General features: G+C 41.0%; 1 long non-coding RNA gene across 1 annotated transcript; it reads left to right on the forward strand.

The window, feature by feature from the left end:
* The first annotated feature begins 2,775 nt into the window (after positions 1 to 2,775).
* Positions 2,776 to 4,449, forward strand: LOC309501568. The gene is made up of 2 exons (XR_014206911.1): positions 2,776 to 2,863; positions 3,546 to 4,449. It is a non-coding gene; the product is annotated as an uncharacterized lncRNA (long non-coding RNA).
* The last annotated feature ends 9,642 nt before the right edge of the window (positions 4,450 to 14,091 follow it).

Here is a 14,091-nt window from a genome sequence, read left to right on the forward strand (position 1 = left end):
TTTAATTTATAGAGCCAAGACTATAGTGTTATTTAACATTTGATTTCCTGAATAATTCATGTTCATCAATCTTTTTTTATTGCAATATATAATTCCAGAAAAACGAAATATTGCAATGTCGTGCAGTAAAAACAAGTATAAAAAATAAAAATAGACTATGGCACAACTTTTACAACTCTGTATGTCAGATTGACAGGTAATGATATTCTGTATCCTACCCTCCATGGTGAATTAATTAAATACATAATTATTATAAGAAAAGAAAAAATAAATCTAATAAAAGGTAGCCTGGCTCCGCCCTCCTACGTACTTCCGCTCAATTTTCATTTTCCTTCAGTACGTCGTCTGGGTTTGCGTAGTCTCGCATAGCCAGACCTTCAGACAGTCTGACCTTCAGACAGGCCTTCTCCAGAGGCCCCAGACGGTGTGATTTTGTAACAATCATGTCAGTTTTAAGACGCATTTTTTATTATCACTTTTTTTATAAATGTTTTACTCTACAGTTGTGCAGTTTTGGGGATACAGTACAGGCCAAAAGTTTTGAAACATTACTATTTTTAATGTTTTTGAAAGAAGTTTCTTCTGCTCATCAAGCCTGCATTTATTTGATCAAAAATACAGAAAAAAGGTAATATTGTGATATATTATTACAATTTAAAATAATTGGTTTTCAATTTATTATACTTTAAATTATAATTTATTTCTGTGATGCAAAGCTGAATTTTCAGCATCATTACTCCAGTCTTCAGTGTCACATGTGACATACAGTCTATCACATGATCCTTTAGAAATCATTCTAATATTCTGATTTATTATGAGTGTTGGAAACAGTTCTGCTGCCTAATATATTTGATGAATAAAAGGTTAAAAAGAACTGCATTTATTCAAAAAAAAAAAAAAAAAATTTCTAATAATATAAATCTTTTTTTACTATCACTTTTTATCAATTTAACACATCCTTGCTGAATAAAAGTATTGATTTATTTCCAAAAAAGAAAGAAAAAAATTACTGACCCCAAATTAATGACCAGTAGTGTATATTGTTGTTACAAAAGATTTATATTTTTAAAACATTTTCTTCTTTTTCTTTTTTTTTACTTTTTATTCATCAAAGTATCCTAAAAAGTATCACAGGTTATGAAAAAATATTAAGAAGCAGAACTGTTTCCAACTTTGATAATGAATCATCATATTAGAATGATTTCTAAAGGATAATGTGATAGACTGGATGTCACATGCATGTGACACTGAAGACTGGAGTAATGATGCTGAAAATTCAGCTTTGCATCACAGAAATAAATGATAATTTAAAGTATAATAAATTGAAAAAACAATTATTTTAAATTGTAATAATATATCACAATATTGAATTTTTTTTCTGTATTTTTGATCAAATAAATGCAGGCTTGATGAGCAGAATAAACTTCTTACAAAAACATAAAAAATATTAATGTTTCCAAACTTTTGGCCTGTAGCCTACTGTATATGGCATTTTTAAAATTTATTTGCCTAAATTAGTAATTATATTTATTTACAGGTTTATTAAAAATAGCAAAGTTCACATTAAATCTGTATTGTAAAACACGCTATAAAAGATAATGGGGACTTGACTTGAATGCCAAATGTAATACTCTTGGTATCTGTGTTTAGGCTGTAATGTGTATATATATATATATATATATATATATATATATGCTAAATAATCATGAACACAATGACGGGGTGAAATGGGCTGTGATGCATGGGGCACCAGGTAAAATCTTGCCTAGGGCAGCAAATTGGTCAGGGCCGGCCCTGCTTAGCGCGCTACGAAGACTCAAAAGGTACACCTTAACTACAGGTATACCTTTCCTACGTGTGTTCTCCGAACTATACCTTAGGATGTTGCTTAAAGCATGACCCTGTAGTAGCTGGAGAATTAGCACTAGATTAATATTTGGCCAAAATCAACTAAGTGGAAAATACCGCAAATACACAGTGGTTTCAAATTATTCATTAACTAATACTAACTTTTAACATTAAGATCAGAGGAACCTACACGTCTTAAAAAAATAATAAAATAAAATAAAAAACTATCCACTGTTCAATGTATCTTAGAAAAATGCACTACATGAGCCTGGTTTCTCCCAAGGTTTTTCTTTCTTTCTCCATTTCTGCCAACAGATGGAGTTTGGTTCTTTCTTTGCCACTGTCGCCTTTGGCTTGCTTAGTTGGGAAACTTTATATTCAGCAGTATTTGACATTATTAGATGAGAACTGAATTGACGATGTTGACATCACTGTTTTCTGCAGAGCTGATTATAGTTTAATTAAACTCATTCCATGATTAACCAAACTGAATCAACAACGAACGGATTTCAGCTGAATAATGACACTGTCTTTTTTATAACTGAACTCAGTTTGCATCATTGATCATTATTTTCCTGTTTATCCCTGTAAAGCTGCTTTGAAACAATCTGCATTGTATAATGCTCTAAATAAAAAGAAGACTTGACTTGATTACACTTATTAATGTGAATCTGAAACAACAAAATATGAGTGCTTGACATACAAGTGAAAGACTAAGGCAATTTTTAGAAAATATATATATTTTTTTTTTATTAACAGACCTAAAATAAAGACCAAATAAGGTTCTCTTGTTCATCTTGTTGGTAATGTAAAATAACACACCTGTCATGTTCTTCACAACACTGCAGTCTCATTGGCTGATCCGTGACAGATCTGTCCAATCACAGCATTGCCACACCCACCTCAGCTCTCTATAAAACTGTAGTACTCTAGTATAGTTTACACACAGCAGCTGTACCTGAGAACTGGACGGGCGAAGACACAAAAACTACTGAAGAATCTAGAACAAATATAGGTATGTTATTTACAGAGTTCTGCAATTATTATATTTTTTCACATTTAGAACTTATGCTCTAATAGATTTTTTATAATAGATTTTATTATATGATTTGCAACTTATAGTACAAAGAAGCCCAACATGCTATTTTATAGACTTTCTCTGTTCTGAAAATATGAAAAAAAAATTCTGTATGCATCAATCTGACAATGAAAACTCAGACATTGCTAAATCTATTATAATTACTATTATAGATTTTGCAATGCAAAAAAAAAAGTGCTGCAGAGACAATCTCAGATTATATGCTCACTTTTACGAGAGACGTGGAACAGTAAAATGTGCACAAATGAAATGTCTTAAATGCAGTTTTGTTTCTTGTCTTGACGCATAACAATTCTATTGACCACAATAAAATTTACGCCTGTGAGTACAAGATAAAGACTTTAAGTTTTAAATACATTCAATATTTCTACAAAAAATAAATACAATTTAGGTTTAAGTGGAATTTTTAAATTAAGAAAATCTATGCAGTTAGCATAGTTTCCATGATAAAGTTTCTGCAAATCTTGACCAAATTTCATAATCGTTACTGAATTGTCATCATAGTGACAACCCTTACATACAGCATATTAACAGGACATTTGTGATGAATTTACTTAGCAGATTTCTAATTCTTTAATAGACTAATCTTGCATAACAGATTTCCATCTTCAAAACTTTGAAAATGGGAAATGATACCTCTGGTGAAGATAGGGAACGTAGAAGAGCTGAAGAAGCAGAGCATCAACGCATCAGAGCTGAAGAGGAAAAATCGAGAATGGAGGCAGAACTTCACAGACTAAGACAAGAAAGTGAATTAGAGAGATTGAGAGAGGAGAGAAAAGCAGCGGAGGAGCGCAATAGAAGCGAAGAAGAAAAACGAGCACTCCAGGAACTATATCAAAAAATAGAAAATGAGAGAAACATGGAGAGATTGAAAGAAGAAGAGAAGAAGAAAATTGACAAGGAGAACAGATGTAAAGAGGAGGATGAAAGGAAAAGAATTCACATAGAGAAGCAAACTGCACAAAAAGAAGACAGTAAAAAGATCTGATGGCTATGTTTTTTTTTGTTTTGTTTTTTACAATTGCTAACAAGCGTTTACCATTACTTAAAGTACTTTTTCTAAACTCTTAACACAGTAACACAGCATAACAATTGGCCAAATAGTAAATTTTCTGGCCAAAACCACATTTTGTTAAATAAATACAAACTCTACATTTCAAAATGCTAAAAACCTTTTTTTCCTATATGCTAACTCTTATCAAATCACAGCAAACTTGACTCACTAGCACAGGTTTTCTATCCAACATGAACATATTGTCAATCATTGCAGAACAACTGTCAAAATACTAACAATTGATGGCATTGTGAAAACTGCATTACTTGTCATGTTTAAGTTCAACCTGCAGACAATATGTAATCCATTGTTTTGTTTTTTAACATTGTTGTTTCCTTTTACTGTAAGCCATTCTATATTGTTGTTTGAGTGTTGAATGTGTGCAATCTAAAAGTAAATGAGCATTACTTTATAGAGTGTACAGTAAGAAAAAAGAAATAAGAAGGTAACAAATTTGCTCAGGGCAGCCACTGGTCAAATGCGTCCCCTACCCAGAACTTCAGTTGAAATCTCTTTCTGGGGGAGGTGTGTTTTACTGAAATGAAAACGTGAAATTGATGCCATTTGGAAACTTTTTTTCCCAACAGAATAAAAAAAAAAAAAAGTGTGAAAGGTAATTGTGCCTTTTTATCTCAGAATTGTGATATAAACTAGAGAGAGAAAAAAAGTCAAAATTGTGAGATAAAACATCACAATTACCTTTTTTATTTTCTATTCCATGGCAGAAATAAGCTTTCATAGGTTCCACATGTCTTAGGGGGGAAAACAAAGATGCAGTCCAGCACACACCCTTCCTCCTCTCCTCTACCTCTTCTTCTTCCTCTTCCTGATCCAACTACTCCTCTCCCTCCATCAACTATTTCTCTCCCTCACCCAGACATTATTTCTCTCTCTCTCTCTCTCTGCTCCTGTTGTTCCGCATCCACACTGAACAAAACCAACTCAAAGAGTCCTATTTCACTGTGTATGTCCAACACCTGACTATGCCTCCAGCTGAGATAGGAATCAGCTATTTCTCAATATTTCAGTTATCTCTTAGCTAAAAATGCTTATCAGTTGTTTCAATATTTTTTATATATTGTTTCAGTACTTTTGAGCTGATGCAGTTGCAGAAGTAGAGGTTTTAAAATATATTTAAGGTTTGGAACATTAGGTCTTCATTTCTGTCATGCTGTATTTAAGCATTTGTAAATTAGACCAGAAAGATCCATGATTTTGGTATTGGGTATTTGGTATTAAAAAGAAAATTAAAGCATTTTAGAAACATGTTAATTGACTGTATTGTGTGAATTGTGTTACTAGCATGGTTACAACAGACGGATGTCGTAATAATTGAGTTTAGAGTTTTGAAAATGTGACTACAGATTGGACAAAAAACTGTAATGGGATTTTTTTTTTTTTTTTTTATCTCTATTCATCATACAGAAAGATCATCTAGATGCACATCACCTAAAACATTTTGTGAAGATTGTATTTTTCTTCTTCCATACGTCTACGGTAAAGCACTTTGTAAACACAATGTTTTAAAAGATGCTATATAAATAAACTTTTACATCTTAAAGTTTTACATAAATCATAAAAGACAGTAGTTACGATTTATTATAGGTGGTGAATGCAATTTATTTGTTGCTATTCAATGACAATACAATCCCTTTCAGATTCTCTTTTCCACAAGCTCTTACGTCATTACACTGGAGAACACTGGAAGTATAGTATGCACTTCTGCACTTGGTATTAAATACTAAAATGAGTCTTTAGCATTGAAAATGATTGTTGTTGTGAAGCAAATAAGTCCCCAACTAATTCTGTACTTTATTTGGTTGCACTGTTGTAGGTTGTAAGCTCTCTGTAAAGTAATGCGTAGTTGCATAATATGATGTTCACCCTCAATGATCCAATAGCAGCCTTTAAATATGTGAGCAGAAGTTGTGTTGAAATGCTGTGCATTTCAGTTTATCCTTCATTTTTCTTCTAACTTCTTTTACCTCACGCAACTATGGTTAAAATATTTTCTACAATATTATTATAAAATATTCAACAATATTAGGCCTATTGATCTGCCTGCATTGACACCATGAGAACTGAACTGAGCTGGACGATGACATCACTGTTTTCTCCAGAGCTGTTTTAGTTAGATAAATTAACTAAAAACTAAAAACATTTTTTACAACAGAAACAAACTATCACTGAACTTACTTAAGCTGGTGTTAGGGAATGCAGACACAGGAGAGAAAGATGGAAGGTTAACAGGAAGTTTATTGATAACAACAAAGGAAGAGGATGATGGTAGGATACGGTGGATGACAAGGCAGATGAACAAAGGTGGGAATGGAGACACTGTGGAAGGACGAGACGCTGGAGACAGATATATTGCTGGAGACAGGGAGATCACTGGAGGCAGGGATATAAGTCCACTTTATATAAACGAGACCAGACAATGAGCTGGGGTGAAGTGAGTGTACAAGTAGTGGAGGTTATGATGAGGTGCAGGTGTGTGTGATCATAAATGATGTCCAGGTGAGAGCCAAGGAGGGTGATGGGAGATGTAGTGCAGAGGAGGTGACAAGGTTGATCTGTGACAGCTGGACTATGACACTATTTTCTTCTAGATCTACCTACAAACTTTATTGCATTATTTTCCTGTTATCACTGTAAAGCTGCTTTGAAATTATCTGTATTGTAAAAAAGCGCTATATAAATAAAGGTGACTTGACTTGTATAGTATACTATATACCTGATTTATCACATATAGGATGCATTTAAGTTAATTAACACGGTAATAAACTTGTTGTGGCGCTTTACAGCAGTTTCCTTTACTCACAGAAATAATATTACCACATACCATAATAGGACTGGAAAAGTACTCAGTGTTCAAAATTTAGAAAAAGTACAAAAGTAGTCGTGATATATATGTGTGACCTACAGGAGTCATATGACAAAGGTATTGACTCTAGGGTGCTCGACTACGCCACCTGGGGCCTTTCACACCAAGATGTACCTTAGCTAGACCTCCAACACCTTGATTTAGACAAGAGGGCTCTCACACACAGATACTGAAGTAATGACAGAGACGTGGTATTTCAATATAAAAGTACAACAATATTTATTAACAAATAATTCAGTAAAAAACAGTCTGGGGTTTGTTTCTCAGAATAGTGTGAGGCGATACCGATTAGGCCCCATAGGCCAGTCAAAGGGAGGTAGTGGCTGCCACCAGGAATATCAAAATACAAACAAATAATGGTTTCAATGGATCAGCTGTCTGGGAGAGGTTACCTGTCCTGGAAGAGGAGTGAGACCGACACACCACCCGTGCTGCTGATTCTGTTGCCTATTCACACAGACATACACACACACTCATAGGCACAGGTACTACAAAGAGTGATCACTGCAAATAGTGAGGTGCACGTTACCACTACAAATACTGTGTGCAATGCGCGAAGAGGAGGACTCAAATCCGGCGACCTGCCCCACGAAACAGCTTCAACACTCTGGTTCTTCGGAGAGGAGAAGGAAAGATTGGTGTTACTATTAAACCTAACTGACTGGATCAGAAATAAGCAAAGCTAGATGTTAGCATTACCACCATACCACATTACCACAGCAAACTACTGGGGCAGCCAATACCACACCTATTACTGACACACAAAAAAAAGGGGGGAGGGGGGACAAAGAAGAGAACCAACCACGCCTATGTTTAGGCCAGATCAGATGGGCAAATAACAAAATAAAGAAAACAAAATGAGGCAAGAGCTACAATTACATTAAATTTACAGGAGGCAAAGCAGCAGTGACAATCTTTCTCTAGGAATACAACACTCAAATGGGACTCCCTGGTTACCTCCCCCGTATGCAAACCTCAACTCGTATTCCAATAGACAACGAAAGACCGCGCGCGCTCAGCGTCTTCCAACCAAGACCTTCGGTAGATCAACAATATGCTACCCGGAAGCGTCTTTCATAGGTGACAGCACAGTGAACACAGTGTAAGGAGGACGTACGAGCTGAGGGATTACTTAGTTTTCCACCAGATGTGCTGGTTTTATACGAAGTGCCATTGAATGAATGACTTGCCACTTGCAAGCTAACTAGAGGGCGTGGCTGAGGGGAAGAGGGATACGGCGAGAACAGGAGGACAAACTTGCTACGGCAGTTACTCTGCCGGTTCCATTCTACCCCCCCCCATTCTTTATCGGCGTCCCGCAGATAAATAAAAAGAAAGCGCACAAAGTGTATGACCACAAAAAAACAAATGGCGTTCTATTAACACCAGGGTCTGAAAACTGCCGTCACCCTACTACTAGAGCCAGGTACCTGGGAGTTCATAGCCCCGTCTGCCCTACTCACCACTGACACTGGGAGGTTATGGAGGTTTCCATGTCTTCCGGCGGTGGTCCGGGAGGTTCTACGTAGAGCTAGGACACCATGATCAGGGCTAGCTACTGTAGGAGTCACTGGAGCCGGAGCAGGCAGTTCGACTTGCACCAAGGGGCTGGCTGGACCAGACGATTCAGGAGGAGAGGCAACTGGGTCGAGATGGGCAGGCTGTGTCTGGATTCCAGGTGCACTCACCACGACCCACTGACCGGCGTGATCTTCTTCAGTCTCATGATCAGCTGATGTCGGAGGCTCCAAGGGTACGCTGGGAGGCTCCGGGCAGTGATTTTGACGGGCAAGCTTCAGCATCATCCGATGTACTTGCCGACTCACGTTGAGGTCGTGCACGGGGGCTACGGAGTATACCACAGCACCAGGGGGTGGGGCTCGGACCACTTGATGTAGGGTTGGGCTCCAGGCATCCTGGATCTTGGTGCGCCCTCTCACTCCATGGTCTCTGAAATAAACGAACTGTCCTACCTCCAATGGCACATTCTGGGCTCCTTGGTCATGCCGTTCCTTCCTCCGTGCGGCAGCCGCCTGCAACCGTTGTCTGGCACCATGGAAGGCCACGGTTAGATGTCTCTGATGTTCCTGCACCCACTCACTCACTCTGCCACCTTCCGGTTCTGGTACTCTGCCCAAAAGGAAATCAACAGGTAGTTGAGGCTCCTGACCAAACATTATAAAATGTGGGGACTCACCCGTTGACTGATGGATGGTGGTGTTGTAGCTGAACACCAACTGAGGTAGATACTCAGGCCAGCGGCTCTTCTACTCAGCCGAGAGCGTACGCAACAGATCGTGCATTGTGCGATTAAACCGCTCGCACTGGCCATTGCCCTGCGGATGGTAGGGTGTCGTCCGGGTCTTTTGGACCCCGTATAGGCTGCACAGCTGATAAATAACAGCACTCTCAAAACTGCGGCCTTGGTCAGAGTGGAGACGAGCAGGGGCCCCGTACCGGAAGAACCACTCCCGGACCAGCACGTTGGCCACTGTCGCCGCCTTCTGGTCCCGGGTAGGAACCGCCTGTGTGAATTTAGAAAACACATCAGTTATAATTAAAACCTGTTCCTTACTATCTCTGGAAGGTTCCAGGAAGGTGAAGTCCACTGCTAGGATCTGGTTGGGACGGGACGCTAGCAGGTGTCCCATGGGCGTATAGGGCTTGGAGTGAGCGGACTTGGCGAGGGTACATCTCACACAGTCTAGGCACCACTGTTTAATGTCGTCCCTCATCCCTGGCCAATAGCACCTCTACCGCACTAACTCGGAGGTGCATTCAATGCCCTGATGACCGTGCTCATCGTGGAGCTGCTTCAGCACTTCACCCTTTAGGCATCCTGGCAGCAGGAGTTGATAAACTTCCTCACCCCCGTCAGGCCGGTGAATCCGGCAGTACAGCAGACCAGCGGTTTCCACCATGCGATCCCAGTGGCGAAATAGTACCTTGGTTGGTCCAGGCAGACGTTCCCGGGCTGTAGAGTTAGGTGGTTGCTGCACCCGCCAGAATGGGAGGAAGGCACTGATAGTAGGATCCGCCTCTTGCAGAGCCTTTAGGTCCTCAGCGGTATGAGAAGGAAAGACAGACATGGTCTCTTGGGTCACCTAAAGACACCCCTCTCATCGGGCAGCTTGTTGCACGGGCACAGGTAGAGCAGTTCCTGCAGCCGATGGCCCTGAAACAGAGTTGGAGCATTCTGCAGGAGGCTGTCTGGACAGAGAATCTGCATTCTTATTTGAGCGACCAGAACAGTAGCGAATGGTGTAATTGTAGGCAGACAACTCAGCAACCCATCGCTGCTCGGTCGCACCCAACTTAGCTGTATCCAGATGGCTCAAAGGGTTGTTATCGGTCCAGATTGTACACTGTTGGCCCCACAAGTACTCCCGGAACTTCTCTGTCATTGCCCATTTCATGCCCAGGAATTCCAGCTTCATGGAACTATAGTTCTTCTCGGCAGGGCTAAGACTCCGGCTGGCGTAGGCAATTGGGCGAACTTTACCATCCTGTTCTTGTGAGAGCACTGCTCCAAGACCAATATGGCTGGCGTCCACCTCAAGGATGAAGGGGAGAGTGAAGTTAGCAAAAGCCAGGGTAGGTGATTTCACTAACCTCCTCTTCAACTCCTGGAAACTCTGCTCGGAGGAGTCTGTCCAGGCTCCATCTAGCTGTGGTCCATGGCCCTTCCTCATCTTAGTCCCTGCCAGTTCAGCTACCAGACGATGTAATGGAGCTGCTAGTTTTGAAAATCCCTCAACAAACCGCCTATAGTAACTTGCAAATCCAAGGAAGGACCTCAACTCCGAGACATTGGTAGGGTGGGGCCAGTTGGCAACAGCAGACACCTTGGCTGGATCCGTAGACACACCTTCACGGGAGATTAAATGGCCCAGATACTGGACCTCCTTCCTAAAGAAACAACATTTCTCCAGTTTTGCCTTCAATCCTTCTTTCTGGAGTCGGCTCAACACCAGGTCTAGATCATGTGGGTCTAGACTAGGGTCTAGGGTCATTCACTAGGGTCATGTGGTCATTCACGCTAGACGAGAACACAATGATGTCGTCCAGGTACAACAAGAGGGACTGACAGTTTTGGGCACCAAACATCCTCTCCATTAACCGCTGGAAGGTGCCTTGAGCATTGCATAGCCCAAAAGGCATTCGATTGAACTCAAATAGCCCAAAGGGCGTGCAAAAGGCAGTCTTTGGGCGGTCTTTCTCAGTCACTGGTACCTGGTTATAGCCACTAGCTAAATCTAGCGTGGAAAACCACTGTGCCCCAGACAATGCATCTAAGGACTCCTCTATGCGGGGAAGTGGAAAGGCATCCCTCCGTGTCTTGTGATTGAGTTGTCGGTAATCCACACACATACGAAGGCTGCCGTCCTTCTTCCTTACCAGAACAATGGGAGAGGCATAGGGGCTACTACTTTCCCGGATGACCTGACTGTCTAAAAGCTGCTGTAAGTGGGCCTTCACAGCCTCATAGTCAGAAGGGGGGAGACGCCTATACCTCTGCCTAACAGGCTGATCATCTAACAAGGGAATGTCATGTGACAGCAGGTTGGTACAGCCAAGATCACCCTCAAAAGCTGAAAAAACTGACTCATGCTTCAACAGGAAGGCCCTCACGTGTTCTTGTTCAGACTCTGAGAGCACGGATAGGTCAATAGCCTGAATCTGCTCCTTCACACTATCAACCTGCCCAGTGTGAGCCTTAAGGGTGGCTGTAACAGTATTAGTTCCCTGAACAACCTCAGTAATGCCTGTAGGGAGGCTTTCGACTGTGACATGGGCCACCACACCTATTAAACTACGGGGGTAAAGTGTAGCACGGGTAAATCCAACATTAACAATGGGAATAAAAGCTGTACCTCACTCTACATGAACTAGGGCAGGTGAAACAAGAAGACTCTCAGGTAACGAATTGGTAGATGGTTCAAGAAGAACAGCAGAGGCGTTACAAAACTGGGGAGAGCAGGTGGCAGGCACCAACTTGACAGTACCCCCAGGTATGTGGATGGGCCTCCGATCCCGAACTTTAACAACCCCTGTCTTAGTTCCAGGGAAACTGAACTGGGCTTGGTGGCAATGCTGCAGGGCTCTCTGCCATGGAGGTGAAGCGTGAACCACTGGTGGGAGAGCGGGGCCATGCTGGCCAAATAGCTCATCATAACATTCTCGAATTATATTCATTCCCAACACACCGGGCACTGCAGATGGAAGAGGCTGACCTGGGGGATCCTTGACTACTAACCAGCCACGATAAGGAATTACCCATCCCAGCAACTCAACGGTTAACTCTGCATAGCCTGTGTAGGGTATTTCTAAACCATTTGCACTGCAACCAATGACAATGCTGGAGCTGGTCTTGGAAATGATCTAAAAAGAAACTTTCCACCATAGTGGACACTATGGACCCTGTATCCAATAAACAGTTAACAATTACTCACCCTACCCTGACAACTAACTTAGGACACTGTCCAACAAGAGATGACACAGTATGGCGTGCCAGGTTTTGACCCTGAGAGCCCATACTGCCCCCACCCAACGTGTGGCTCTGCACATTGGAGGGAGCTAGTTTTGCGACATCTGAGAAGGGGGAATGGAGTCAGCCTAACGATGGGTTTGAGAAGCTAAGGGCTGTGCTGGAACCACTCGTTTATTGTCACACTCTCTTGCATAGTGACCAGGTTTTTGACATCGCTAACAGATGACGGGGGAAGGGCGGCTGGACCTAACATGGCGTACAGGCCCCTGCAAAGCAGTCAAACTTCTAGTTAACAGATTAATCTGTTCCTGTTGTTTCAGCAACATCGCTCTCAATTCTGCCATTTCTGAACTCGCCGGGTTCACAGGGAGAGAGGGAATATACTGGCCCCTAGAGGTCTGCATAGCACAGAGAGAAGGGACTGAATAACTTCTACCTCGGGTGACGTCGCTAGGCCTACCTTCCCGCTCCCACCGAATGGCTGCAGCCCGCACCTCCAACATGGACAGCCCTGGGGTCTGACGTACCAACCGCTTTAATTCTCTACGGAGATCAGAGTCAATGACATGCTCTACAAACTGATCATGCAGCAGCAAGTCAGATTGGGGCACTGATTCAGGGGAAGTTTGTTTAACCTTATCCATTAAAGAGAGAAGAGCATGAGAATACTCCTGTAGGGACTCCCCATCAAGTTGTTTCCGGGAGAAAAACTGCTCTTGTAAGGCAACATGAGATGTTGAACATCCATAAAGGTCTTTAAGGATAGATACAATTCGCTCTGGGTCTTCCCTCTCTTCCCTAGGCCTATAGCGTATCTCATCCTTTGCTTCACCATCCAAATGATAAAATAGACCTGGTAAAACATAAAATAGGCCTGGTCACGTGAACTCAAATGTCTTGCACGCACACAAGCATTCACTTCTTCCACCCATTCATCAATACCAACACCTGATCTGCCCCTAAACACAGGACATTTCCTTTCCCTAGGGAGATACAGCAATCGCTCCTTGTCCACTTGAAGCTGCCGCACCCACTGCATGAAAAGTGAGATTTTCGTCCCCGTAAACGGCCGGAAATCTCCATAATTTTTGGCAGTTAACGCCAATTTACAGCCTGTGAACGTCGCGTTCGTCTGTGCCACATATTGACGTAAACGAACCATGACGTATGTGGAGAGCTCACGGAGGTGCTAATGGCTCTAATTAGATTAGATTAGATTAGATTAGATTCAACTTTATTGTCATTACACAAGTACGGGTACAAGGCAACGAAATGCAGTTTAGGTCTAACCAGAAGTGCAATAGCAGCAAGTGCAGGATATACAGTGGTTCCATAAGTGCAGAACATGGATATGTACTGAATAAATATAGAGTTGAATACTATTATAAACAAAAATTTACAGCTAGATTTGTCCTATGAATATAATATACAGATAACTATTACTGTGAACAGAATTTACAGCTAGATATGTACTGAATATAATATACAGATGGCTATTACTATAAACAGAATTTTTACAGATAGATATGTACTGAATATAATATACAGATGACTGTTACTATAAACAGAATTTTACAGATAGATATGTACTATGAATATATATACAGATGGCTGTTACTATAAACAGAATGTGAGCATAATATACAGATGGCTATTACTATAAACAGAATTTTACAAATAGATATATGTACAAGTTAGGCTAAAATGAGCAG

The sequence above is a fragment of the Leuciscus leuciscus genome, assembly GCF_965113295.1.
Source record: "Leuciscus leuciscus genome assembly, chromosome: 6".
Classification (NCBI taxonomy): domain Eukaryota; kingdom Metazoa; phylum Chordata; class Actinopteri; order Cypriniformes; family Leuciscidae; genus Leuciscus; species Leuciscus leuciscus.